Source organism: Arachis ipaensis, chromosome B10 (assembly GCF_059453495.1).
Source record: "Arachis ipaensis isolate K30076 ecotype BB chromosome B10, ASM5945349v1, whole genome shotgun sequence".
NCBI classification, from domain to species: domain Eukaryota; kingdom Viridiplantae; phylum Streptophyta; class Magnoliopsida; order Fabales; family Fabaceae; genus Arachis; species Arachis ipaensis.
The window spans coordinates 64,331,879-64,345,295 of record NC_142435.1 but is presented as its reverse complement, the minus strand read 5'-3'; the positions used below and the strand labels follow the sequence as shown (position 1 = coordinate 64,345,295).

Below are 13,417 nucleotides of genomic sequence, written 5' to 3'. Positions count from 1 at the left end.
TGATCCATCAATCCCTGTGGGATCGACCTCACTCTAAGTGAGTTTTACTACTTGATGCGACCAGGTACACTTGCCGGTTAGTTTTAGGTGTTTTGGGAAATTCAGTTTTCCACAAAAATACCATCAGTCACGGGCGAAAAATTGCCGATTAAGAATTTATAATAAAGATAGCGTTGCAAGTACAATTCTTAACCGACGAAAATTTCGCTTATCAATTTAAAAAGAGTTGTCATAATTTAAGAATAAAATACTGGGAGTAAAATTCCCAGGTCGTCTCCCAACGAGTTGACAAAAGAGTGCAAGTTATTGGTCAGGAATTTTCTGAGAAACTTTAGAGTTGGGGAATGAAAAAATAAATGATTATAAATTAAAGCAATAAAAATTAACAAGAGGTTTTATATATTTGAAATAAAAAGCCTTGACTGAGAGAAGATTAATTGGAAGTTCTATCTTTGTTGAATTTTCCCAAGTGTAATGGTAAGAGGTTGTTGTTTCTACTTAGTTATCCCTTACCGAATAAAGAAAAGTCAATTAACTAAACCAACTCCGATTCATAAGTCCTAGTCCTCTCCTATGGAAGGTGATGCTGAATTTCTAACCACAAACTAATCGGCAAGTGCACCGGGTCGTACCAAGTAATACCTCATGTGAGTGAGGGTCGATCCCACGAGGATTGATGGACTAAGCAAAAATGGTTGATTAATTGGCTTAGTTAGACAAACAGAAAAGGGTGTTTTGGTGTTTAAAAAGCATTAAACAGAAAACAGGCAAATAAATAAGTTGGGAATAAAATATGGAGAAGGTAATTAAGGATTCAGAGTTACCTATTTTCCAGATTGACTTTTCTTATTAGTTTATTTTAATTATGTAAGATTTAATTCATGGCAACTATATGTGACTAGACCCTAATTCCTTAAACCTTTCTAGTCTCCTCTAAAATTCATCAACAGCCAATTCCTTGGTCAATTAATTCCAATTAGGGGTTGAAGTTCAATTCTAGTTATATGCCATAAAAATCCTAATTACCCAAATATAAGAGGATTATATGTCACGTATCTTGTTAAATCCAGATAATTAAAATTTAGGAGAATATGTTTTCAAGCTGTTGTTCAAGTAAAGAGCTTTTCCAAGTTATACAAGAACTCAATTAGAAAGAGGGTCATACTTCCGTTCCACCCAAATTCATAAAATAAAGAACGAAAACAATTCTTGAAATATAAATCAAGACATGAATTAAAATAAAGAAAATAATAGAATCAATCCATACAAATAGACAGAGCTCCTAACCTTAACAATGGAGGATTAGTTGCTCATGGCAAAGAGAAAATAAGGATTCTGATAAAAAGTATTTTGGTAGTCTCGAATCTAAATTGTTTCAGAAGAAAAGTTTCTTCTTTTTATATCTAATCCTAATAAATTTAAAATCAAATTTCTAAAATTAAAATAATATCTTTTCCTAAAAATCAGATTTGAATTTAAATCAGAATTAATTAAATAATCAGCAAGTCTTCAGTTGATGGATGGGGACCACTTGTTTCATCCATTCTGCAGTTTCTAATCTGTGTTTTCTGGGCTGGAAACTGGGTCAAAACAGCCCAAAAATCGCCCCTAGTGTTTTTCTGCATTTTCTGCACGTGGTGCATGTCACGCGTACGCATTGGTCACGCGTACGCGTCAATGGTCTTCTTCGCATGTCATACGTACGTGTCAGGTACGCGCACGTGTCGCCATGGAAATCTTCAAATCGTGCGTACGCGTCAGTCACACGCACGCGTCGCTCCTCGCTGGTAATCTCCTTTAATTCTTGTGCTGTATAAACTCCATCAAATCCAGCCGAATGCTACTGGTGCACGAAATTGTGATCTCAATGGTGCCAAAAACTTGGTACGCACAATCATAATCTCAATTCTTCTTCACAACTTCGCACAACTAACCAGCAAGTGCACTGGGTCGTCCAAGTAATAAACCTTACGTGAGTAAGGGTCGATCCCATGGAGATTGTCGGCTTGAAGCAAGCTATGGTCATCTTGTAAATCTCAATCAGGCAGATTCAAATGGTTATAAGGTTTTGATAATTAAAATATAAATAAAATATAAAATAAGATAGAAATACTTATGTAATTCATTGGTGGAATTTCAGATAAGCGTATGGAGATGCTTTGCTCCTTCTGAATCTCTGCTTTCCTACTGCCTTCATTCAATCATTCATACTCCTTTCCATGGCAAGCTGTATGTTGGGGGATCACCGTTGTCAATGGCTACCATCCATCCTCTCAGTGAAAATGGTCCAAGTGCTGTCACCGCACGGCTATTCAGCTTTCGGTTCTCGATCATATTGGAATAGGATCCATTGGTCTTGACAGTATTACAGATTTGCAAGAATTTAGCTAAGAACTGATGAGGATCTTCCAATGGAAGTCCATGAAACTTGCAATTCTATTGCATTAGAGAAACTAATTAAGGCTTAAGCTCAAAGTTGTTTGCTCCAATGGCAGGAATTGAGATGTTTCTTCCACAGAAGTTAGAAAAGGGTGCAATAAAGTCACCAAGCAACTTTTTTGCATCTCCACCATTGTTATTGGGTTCGGCCATGTCTCCTTCTTTTTTGAAAATTTTTTTCAGGTCCTCTCCAGAGGGTTGTGCTTTAGCTTCTCTTAGTTTCCTCTTAAGAGTCCTTTCAGGTTTAGGATCAGCTTCAATAATAATGTGCTTATCCCTGTTCCTGCTCATATGAAAAAGAAGAGAACAGAAAAGAAGAGGAATCATCTATGTCACAGTATAGAGATTCCTTTGTGTGAGTAGAAGAAGAGAAGAATAGAAGAAGGAGAAGAGAAAAATTCGAACATAGAGAAGAAGAGGGGGTTCGAATTTTTAGTGGAAGAGAAGTGTTAGTAGATAAATAAATAAATAGAAAGAGATGAGAGGGGGGAGAGAATTCAAAAATTAAATATTTAAAATAAAAATATTTTTGTTTTTGTTTTAAATATTAGTTATATTTCAAAATTTAAAAAGAGAAGTAAAATAAATTCAAATTAAAATTTAAAACAATTAGTTAATTAAAAAGAATTTTGAAAAAGTTGTTAGTGGTTTTCGAAAATTGGAGAGAGAAAAGTAGTTAGGTGGTTTTGAAAAAGATATGATTGAAATAGAAAACCTTTTAAAATCAAACAAAAAGTCAAGTAGTTAATTGAAAAAGATTTGAAAATCAATTTTGAAAAGATAAGAAGTTAGAAAAGATTTTGAAATTGATTTTGAAAAAGATATGATTGAAAATCATTTTAAAAAAGATTTGAAAAAGAAATTTAAAAAGATTTAATTTTTAAAATTAAAGTTGATTACTTGACTAACAAGAAACTAAAAGATATTTAGCATTTAATTTTGAAAATATGAAATAAAAGTAAGAAAAAGATTTTGAAAATCAATTTGAAATTTTCGAAAATATGAAAGAAAAAAATAAAAAAGATTTTATTTTTCAAAAAGATAGAATTTTTAAATTGAAAATATTATTTGACTCATGAGAAACAACTAGATTTTTAAAATTTTTTTGACTAAGTCAATCCAAATTTTCGAAATTTATGAGAAGAATAAGGGAAAGATATTTTTTTTATTTTTGAATTTTTAATGAGGAGAGAGAAAAACATAAAAATGATGCAAAACATGAAAATTCAAGATCAAAACACATGATGCATGCAAGAACACTTTGAATGTCAAGATGAACACCAAGAACTTATTTTTGAAAATTTTTAAGAGAAGAAAACATGCAAGACACCAAACTTAGAAATTTTCAAACTTTAGACACTAACAAATTGAGAATGCATAAGAAAAATAAGAAAAGACACAAAACATGAAAATGCAAAGATCAAACAAAGAAGTTCATCAAGAAAAACTTGAAGATCATGAAGAACATCATGCATGGGTTTTCGAAAATTTAAAGAAAAATTAAAAGGATATAGTTGACAACAACTTAAAAATTGATACTAGACTCAAATAAGAAACATCAAATTTTTTTTGGTTTTACGATTTCATTAATTTTTTTTTTTTGGATTTTTCGAAAATTATTTGGGAAAAGAAAAATAAGGATTTCAAAATTTTTAATAAGACTTCCAGGAATCATGCAATGTTAGTCTAAAGCTTCGGTCCAAAAATTTAGACATGACCAATGGCCAGCCAAACTTCAGCAGAACATTTCATACAACAACTAAATTGCTGAGAAAGACAAAGAAGCTCTTCTAAGGATAAGTGAAACCTCGGTCCAAAAGATTAGACATGGCTTAACAACCAGCCAGGATTCAACATATCACATGAAACTCTAGAATTCATTCTTAAAAATTCTGAAGAACATAGAATAATTTATAATTTGTTTTTTGAAAATTTTTCAAAAATAAAAATAACAAAAACAAAAAGCTTAAAATTAAAATAAAATTACCTAATCTGAGCAATAAGATGAACCGTCAGTTGTCCAAACTTGAACAATCCCCGGCAATGGGGCCAAAAACTTGGTGCACGAAAATGTGATCTCAATGGCACCAAAAATTTGGTACACACAATTATAATCTCAATTCTTCTTCACAACTTCGCACAACTAACCAGCAAGTGCACTGGGTCGTCCAAGTAATAAACCTTATGTGAGTAAGGGTCGATCCCACGGAGACTGTCGGCTTGAAGCAAGCTATGGTCATCTTGTAAATCTCAATCAGGCAGATTCAAATGGTTATAAGGTTTTGATAATTAAAATATAACTAAAATATAAAATAAGATAGAAATACATATGTAATTCATAGGTGGGATTTCAGATAAGCGTATGGAGATGCTTTGCTCCTTTTGAATCTCTGCTTTCCTACTGCCTTCATTCAATCATTCATACTCCTTTCCATGGCAAGCTGTATGTTGGGGGATCACCGTTGTCAATGGCTACCATCTGTCCTCTCAGTGAAAATGGTCCAAGTGCGCTGTCACCGCACGGCTAATCAGCTATCGGTTCTCGATCATGTTGGAATAGGATCCATTGATCCTTTTGCGTCTGTCACTACACCCAACACTCGCGAGTTTGAAGCTCGTCACAGTCATCCCTTCCCAGATCCTATTCGGAATACCACAGACAAGGTTTAGACTTTCCGAATCTCAGGAATGGCCGCCAATTGATTCTAGCTTATACCACGAAGACTCCGATTTTTTGGAATGGAGGCTAAGAGATACACGCTCAAGCTATTGCAGATAGAACGAAAGTGGTTGTCAGGCACGCGTTCATAGGTGAGAATGATGATGAGTGTCACGGATCATCACATTCATCAGGTTGAAGTGTGAGTGAATATCTTGGAATAAGAATATGCTTGAATTGAATAGAAAAACAATAGTACTTCGCATTAATTCATGAGGAACAGCAGAGCTCCACACCTTAATCTATGGGGTGTAGAAACTCCACCATTGAAAATACCTAAGTGATAATGGTCCAGGCATGGCCGAATGGCCAGCCCCCTAAACGTGATCAAGAGATCAAAAGTGATACAAAGATAGTCTTAAAAATGATCCAAAGATGTGAAATAAATCACTAAGAGTAGTTTTTATACTAAACTAGTAGCTAGGGTTGCAGAAAATAAGTAAATGATGCAGAAATCCACTTCCGGGCCCACTTGGTGTGTGCTTGGACTGAGCATTGAGCTTTGCACGTGTAGAGACTTCTCTTGGAGTTAAACGCCAGCTTGCAGCCTGTTTGTGGCGTTTAACTCTAGTTTGTAACCTGTTTCTGGCGTTTAACTTCAGAATATGGCAGGAAGTTGGCGTTTGAACGCCAGTTTGCGTCATCAAAACTCATGCAAAGTCTGGACTATTATATATTTCTTGAAATCCCTGGATGTCTACTTTCCAACGCAATTAAGAGCGCACCAATTGGGTTTCTGTAGCTCCAGAAAATCCATTTCGAGTGCAGGAAGGTTAGAATCCAACAGCATCTGCAGTCCTTTTTCAGCCTTTGAATAAGATTTTTTCTCAGGTCCCTCAATTTTAGCCAAAAAATACGTGAAATCACAGAAAAACACACAAACTCATAGTAAAGTCTAGAAATGTGAATTTTGCATAAAAACTAATAAAAACATAGTAAAAACTAACTAAAACATACTAAAAACTACCTAAAAACAATGCCAAAAAGCGTATAAATTATCCGCTCATCAGCTACCTAAAATAAACAGAATTGGACAAGACTCAAAGTAGCATCCATAGTGGCTAAAATATAATTAATTCTTGATTAAACTCAATAAATTACATGCAAATTCACTAGGAAAAGATAGGAAAGATGCTCACGCATTACAACACCAAACTTGAATTGTTGCTTATCCTCAAGCAACCAAACTAATATAAGCTTAGGATATGAATTTGCATGAGAATGAGAGTTCGATTAAGCTCATGTCTCTTCTTATAGTGGGTTTACAATTGCAATCTTGAATAGTTTTGGCATCTCACTCTCCTTTGAATCAGAAGGATGTCACTTGTCATTCAGAATTAGAATCCGAATAATATTATGAATTCTCTGATCTTTTGTAACTCAATTTAACCCTTGAACACAACAATTTTTCTTTTCCTTCTGTTTGCACCTTGAGCCTAGCCGTGACTTTAAATGTTTTGTCTCAAGGTTTACTTGACACAGAAACACCACAAGCACTTAACTGGGGAACTCTCTTTAAGTTCTAAGATTTTTTTTTTCAGTTACTCCCAGACAGTGGTGCTCAAAGCCTTTGGCGTACTCTGTTAAATGCAATTGATCTCGACTCTAAATGTTTTGTCTCAAGCTTTACTTGACACAAGAACACCACAAGCATGTGACTAGGGAAACAACTCTTTAAGCTTTTAATCATGTCTGACCTCCCTAGTCATTGATGCTCAGAGCCTTGGACCTTGCGTTTATTTTTCTTTTGTTGTTTCTTTTGCTTCAAGGATTAAACTTTCATTAAATTCAGAGAAGTCATAATAGTTCTCTAAATTCCTCTTTCTTATACATTAATATTCTTTGATTCAGATTCAACTATGCACTATTCATATCATGCATTCAGAATTACAATTAATACCACCACATTTAAGTAAATAAGACTACTCTTAAAATTAAACTCAATTTCTCATGCATTACATCCTCTTTTTCTCTTTTCTTTTTGATTTCAAGCTTAGTGGGAAATACATGAGACATCTTTCAGAATTAAATAACTAACAGAAGACTAAAATAGGACCTAGGAATCTAACTAATAATGGATCATGCAATAAATAAAGCAAAATAGAAGAAAACCGGAATATAACATAGTAAAAGTGGGAGAGAATATAAAATGAAAGAAACTCAACCACCTTAGTTATCCTAGCAGTCGTTTTATTCTTTGGGTTGTGCAACTCCGTGAAGATGATTCGCCTCCCTTTGATGCCATAAAAATAAACAAAAAACCCATAAGTGAAGCGTCAACACCAAACTTAAAGGTTTTCTTGTCCTCAAGCAAAGAAGAACTGAAAATAAAAAGAAACGAATATTATGATGAAAGAAGAATAAAATGATAAAAGAACAAGAGAGAATTAGGATTTGGGAGAGAGAGAATGAAAATTTTAAAAACTGGACGGGGAACTAATGGAGTTGTGCGGCGCATGCGACGCGTACGCGTACAGTACGCGTACGCGTGGGGTGCAAAAATTTCATAATGACGCGTGAGTGTCAGGCACGCGTACGCGTGCCTATGATTCGTGCGAATCGCGCGAAGGCAGCCGCATGCACGCGCAACTCACTGTTCGTGTGACTGGGTAATCAAAATTTTCATACGACGCGTGCGCGTCATGCACGTGCACGCGTGGATGGCCATTTGTGCAAAGGACGCGCACGCGTCAGGGACGCGAACGCGTGATCAAGTTTTGTGCTTCTAGCACACTTCCAGCCCCAAGCCATCACAACTCTCTGCCCAAACACTCATTGACGCCGATTTTTAAGTTCACGCGTACGCGTGGATGGCGAAAAGCGCAAACGATGCGCACGCGTGAGGTACGCATAAGCGTGGTCTTGTTTGTGCACAAAGCATCGTTCCAGCGCCACTCCTGCTCAACTCTCTGTTCACTTTTTATTTTTCACGCACACACATATGATGCGTACGCGTCAGCGACGCTTGCGCGTCGTGTGCTCGTTTTTTTTTAATTGTTTGGTTCCTGTTTTAAGATAGCTGCATGATCAGAACACTCGTAAAACAAAAGAAAAATGGTAAAAACTCAATAAAAATCAAAGAAATAAGAAAATCACTACTACAAAAAATAACTAAGGATACGAAATTATCGGGTTGCCTCCCGACAAGCGCTTCTTTACCGTCACTAGCTTGACGGTCAGCTCCTCTAGGGAGGAGGATCATAGGGGCTCAGCTCTTCACCCCTTACATTGAACTTCTTTCCTGTGTCCCCATAAAGTAGCTCAATATGCTCTAGAGAGAGAATTTTGTTTACTATATAAGTCCGCACTGAATTGCTAGTCAACACCACCTTCATTCCTAGGGAGAAACCTTCAGTGGGGATCTTTTTGTTTCTCCATCCCCTGGATATTTTCTTCTTTTGGGAACCTCCTCCTTGGTGGATGACGTATTCCCAACACCAAACTTAGGTTTGATGTCAGGAGGAATTTTATTGGTTGTCACTAAAGGAGGTTTGAGCTACAATTTCTGCTGTGCATCATCAGGGGGTTTTTGAAGGTTTGGATCAATAAGCTCAGTCTGCATGCACCTCTCTTCTTCATCTGTTGAGTGTATATCTTTGAAGACATGAAAGACCAGTTTCTCATTATGCACTCTAAGCACTAATTCACCCACTTCTACATCAATCAGAGCTCCTCCAGTAGCTAGGAATGGTCTTCCTAGAATTATAGAGGCATTCTCATCCTCCCCTGTGTCAAGGATCACAAAATCTGTTGGGAGGAAGAACTTACCCACTTTGACCAAGATATTCTCCACTAATACGTATGTAGGCTTCATAGATTTGTCTGCCATCTGTAATGCTATCTTTGTGGGTTGTGCCTTTTGGATTTGCAGCTTCTTTATCACAGATAAGGGCATTAGATTTATGCTTGCTCCCATATCACATAGGGCTTTCTCAAAGGTTGTGCTCCCAATGGTGCATGGAATTTGAAAGCTCCCTAGATCCGGCATCTTCCTTGGCAAGTTATTCTAAATGATGGCACTGCATTCTTTAGTCAGGACCACTGTCTCATCTCCCTTTAAAGGCTTCTTTTTTGACAACAATTCCTTCATGAACTTGACATAGAGAGGCATTTGCTCCAAAACCTCAGCAAAAGGAATATTGATTTGCAACTTTCTGAAGACTTCCAAGAACTTTGAAAACTGCTTGTCCTTGGTCTACTTTTGAAGTCTCTGAGGATATGGCATTTTAGGCTTGTACTCAAGAGTTTTTGGCAATGTAGGATAAGTGTCAAGAGAGTTTGGGAATGGGTTGTTCGCACGCTTTGGAAGGACGTGCTCTACTTCTTGCTTCTTCTCTTCTGGAGCTTCTTTTTCCACTAATTCTCCATTGACCTTGGTCTCAGAGCCAGCTACTTTACCACTTCTCAATTGAATAGCCTTGCAATCTTCTTTTTCAACTGGCTCCTCATTAACTTGTGCTTTCGTGCTTGCCACTTCTCCACTTATCAAGGTGATAGCCTTGCATTCCTCTCTTGGATTTGGAATTGTGTTACCAGGAAGGCTATTAGTGGTCCTCTAATCAATTTCATTCACTCTTGTGGCTATTTGACCTATCTAGATCTCCAAATTCTTAATTGATGCTCTGGTTTCCTGCACAAAACTCCTCATCATTTCCCAATTAGAATCTTCTTGGGATTTAGAGTTTGCCTGCTGAGCTGGTTGTTGCTGCTGAGACTGAAATTGGTGGTTATTGTAATTGTTCTGTTGGAAGCTACCCTGAGAATTATTGTTGAAGTTCTGAGGTCTCTGAGGTTGGTCCCTCTATCCAAAATTTGGGTAATTTCTCCATCCCTGATTGTATATCTTAGAATATGGATCATTATTGGGATTCCTATAACCACTCCCCATGTAATTGACCTATTCAGAAGAGGATTGAGCATAATCATAATTATCATTTTGCACAAAGTTACCTGCCATGTCATAGGAGGCCTCTAGAGGTGGATTTTGGGTGTTGATAGCCGAGACTTGCATGCCACCCATCTGCTGAGTAAGTAGATTTATTTGCTGAGATATAAGTTTGTTATGAGCAAGAAGAGCATTAAGAGCTTCTACTTCCATAACACCCTTCTTCTAAGGAGCCTCAGAGTTCACAGGATTCCTGTTAGATGAATATAAATATTGGTTGCTAGCAACCAGTTTAATAAGCTCAATAGTCTCCTTTGGTGTCTTCTTCTTGTGCAATGAACCACCTGCAGAAGTATCTAAGCTCATCTTGGACATCTCACCCAAGCCTTCATAAAAGATATCTAGTTGGGTCCATTTGGAGAACATGTCCGGAGGGCATTGCCTAGTTAGTAGCTTGTATCTCTCCCAAGCTTCATAAAGAGTTTCACCATCCTTCTGCCTGAAAGTCTAAACCTCCAACCTAAGCTTAGTCAGCTTCTTTGTGGGAAAAATTTAGTAAGAAACTCAGTAACAACCTTGTCCCAAGTATCCAGACTCTCCTTGGGTTGGGAATCTAGCCATAGCTTTGCTTTATCCCTCAGAGCAAACGGGAAGAGCATGAGTTTGTACACCTCAGAATTCACTCCATTTGTCTTTACCGTATCACAAATCTGCAGAAAATTAGATATAAGTTGATTTGGATCTTCATGAGGAAGTCCATGATACTGGCAATTTTGTTGCACCAGGGTGACCAATTGTGGCTTCAACTCAAAGTTGTTCGCAACTATAGGAGGCACCACAATGCTTTTTCCCTAAAGATCTGTAGTAGGGGCAGAATAAAAGCCAAGCACTCTCCTTTGTTGCTCATCCCCATTCGGATTTGCCACATTGGCATTAACAGCATTGTTCGGATCCATAGTGGATTCTGCAGCCTTGTAAAGTCTTGCTTGTTGCAAACGCCGGCTGAAATTTCTTTTAGGTTCAGGATCAAAGTCTAAGAGATGTTCCTTGTCTCTGTTCCTGCACATAAACAAATAGAAGACAAGAAAAGATGGGATTCTCTATGTCAGAGTGCAGAGAATTCCTAGTGAGGTAACCTGTGTAAAAGAAATAAAATAAAACAACTAAATAAATAAGAAGTAAAAGCTTCAAAATAACTAGGGGACACCAAACTTAATTTTAAAAATTTAAAAAAAAAAAGAAAAAAACTAATTGCGCAACAATTCAAGAATTAAAGCTAATTTTTTTATTTTTTTATTTTTATATTAGTGAACTAGAAAAATAAAAATAAAAAAAATGAATAGAAACAAGAAATTGTAAAGGAAACAAGATGAAATCAAGTAATTAACTCAAGATCTACAAGAGATTAACCTAATCCTAACTTAATTTTAGAGAGAAAAGGGAGCTTCTCTCTCTAGAAAACTAACTAAAGGCTCATGTTGACTAAGTGCTCCCCCTTGCTCTAGCTTCAATTCTGCATGAAATACCCTCAGAAACAAGTTTGATTTGGGCCTGGGCAGCTCAGAAATCGCCCCCAGCATTTTGCCTTTAAGTGAGTCACGTGTGAGCATCGACGCAGACGCGCCATGTGTGCGTGCGCGTCGCTTGGCCAATTTCCTCATTCGCGCGTACGCACCATGTACACGTACGCATCGCAATGTGATGCCACTTCTGCGCACGCGCGCCTTGTACGGTTGCGCGTCCATTGAAATATTCCCAATATTTGTTTCTTCATGCATTCTCCACTTTGTATGCTTTTCTCCTCATTTCTTCCATCTAATACTTGCCTTATGAACCTGAAATCACTCAACAAATACATCAAGGCATCGAATGGAACTAAAGTGAATTAAAATCACCAATTTAAGGGCCTAAAAAGCATGTTTTTATACTTAAGCACAAATCAAGGAAGAATTACAAAACCATGCTTTTTCATTGAATAAATGTGGGAAAAAGGTGATAAAATCCCCTAAAATAAGCACAAGATAAACCACAAAATTGGGGTTTATCAAACCTCCCCACACTTAAACTAAGCATGTCCTCATGCTAAAATCAAGAAAGAAGCAAAGGGGTATCATCATTTATTCAATGCAAACTAACTACATGCAACCTATCTACTTGGTCAAAATAAATTAATTTCCAAGAAACCATGCGTGCACAAGGGATAAAGCAATAGCAATCAAGCAAACCCGCAATTGAATTGAATCATTGAAAGAATTTATAACTTGCAAGAAAAGATGATCATGGGTAGAAACATGTAATTGAGCGATCGAACCCTCACCGGATGTGTATCCGCTCTAGGCTCTCAAGTGTATGGGGTTGATTCACTCAATCCCCCCCTAATCATGCTTTCCAAAATTTGTTTTTTATCTAACAATTATTTCATGCATGCATACAAATATCATGAGGACTTTCCCATGGTTGTAATATGGCTACGGTCAAGGTAGGATGCACATGGTCAAGTGGGCTAGAAATTTGAATCTTTAATTAACTTAAACTTCCTACCTAACCTATGACAACCTATACAATTCTAAACAAACCTAATTACCCATTCTTCACTTTTTCACACACTTATGCATTCTCCTTTGATCACCACACATATGCATTGATTATTTTTAAACTTTGAACTTTGGGGCATTTTGTCCCCTTTTTATTGCAGAAAATTTGTTTTTTTTAGGGTATATATACAAGTACCAATGCATATGGTTTTCATATTTAATGCATGAGTATGCACCCAATTCCTAAATTTCCAACACAAACACCACACTCTTTTATCTCTACCCAATGTTTCCAACTCTCCCAAATCAAATGATGAACACTCTCACTAGGCTAAACTAATCAAAGATCCAAACAAGGGACATTTATTGTTTTTCACTTAGGCTTGTAATATGCTACAATTAAGAATAAGTGGGTTAAGCATAGGCTCAAATTGGCTAACAATGGAAGATAAAAGGTAGGCTATTTGGGTAAGTGAGCTATTTGAACAATGGCCTCAATCATATAAATGCATGTATACACAAGATAATGGACATAAAAAATCAAACAAATCAAAGATTACACTCATAGGAAGAGAATAATGCATACAAGAATGGAAATAAGTGGTTATATATGATGTAACCACACAATTAAAACTCAAAACTCACAAGCTTGTGTTCTTGGCTCAAAAATCATGTTCCACAATATGTAACTCAAGCAAGTCATAATAAAAAAAATTTCAATCAATTGGGGTGGTGCCCTTGAAATGAATTTCTTGGAAAATTTCATCATATTGACTAAGCTTATTCTAATGCAATATTGGGATTTAGAAAAATTTAAAAAAATAATATCCTTAGTGTACC

At 36.6% G+C, this 13,417-nt stretch overlaps 1 non-coding gene across 1 annotated transcript; it reads left to right on the top strand.

The window, feature by feature from the left end:
- Nucleotides 1–10,464: 10,464 nt before the first annotated feature.
- On the top strand, nucleotides 10,465–10,571 carry LOC148580304 (small nucleolar RNA R71). Its single transcript, XR_015895606.1, has one exon. It is a non-coding gene; the product is annotated as a small nucleolar RNA R71 (small nucleolar RNA).
- The last annotated feature ends 2,846 nt before the right edge of the window (nucleotides 10,572–13,417 follow it).